Source organism: Nestor notabilis, unplaced genomic scaffold (assembly GCF_000696875.1).
Source record: "Nestor notabilis isolate BGI_N333 unplaced genomic scaffold, ASM69687v1 scaffold31534, whole genome shotgun sequence".
Lineage (NCBI taxonomy): Eukaryota > Metazoa > Chordata > Aves > Psittaciformes > Psittacidae > Nestor > Nestor notabilis.
The window spans coordinates 1-291 of record NW_009925668.1 but is presented as its reverse complement, the minus strand read 5'-3'; positions in this window follow the sequence as shown (position 1 = coordinate 291).

Here is a 291-nt window from a genome sequence, read left to right as displayed (position 1 = left end):
AGGCTGTTTTTTTCCCCCCGTCTGGCTGGCCAGCCGTAACCCAATCTCCCGACCAGCCTCAAACTCAGCCTCTTCACCAAGTCACTGTTACAAAGTCCTTTTGCCCTCTGGTTGTTCATGAACGCGTTCAAACAGGAGCGTGCCTGGTGCAGAGGGTTTCCTCTCCCTCGGTGAGACCCCACAGACCCCAACCCACCCTCCTGCTCAAGCAATGGCTTCATTTCACAAGCAGAAACGCCTCAGAGCCTCTCGGTGGTGAGAACTTCAGCTCTGGAGCCGGCTGTTAACAGC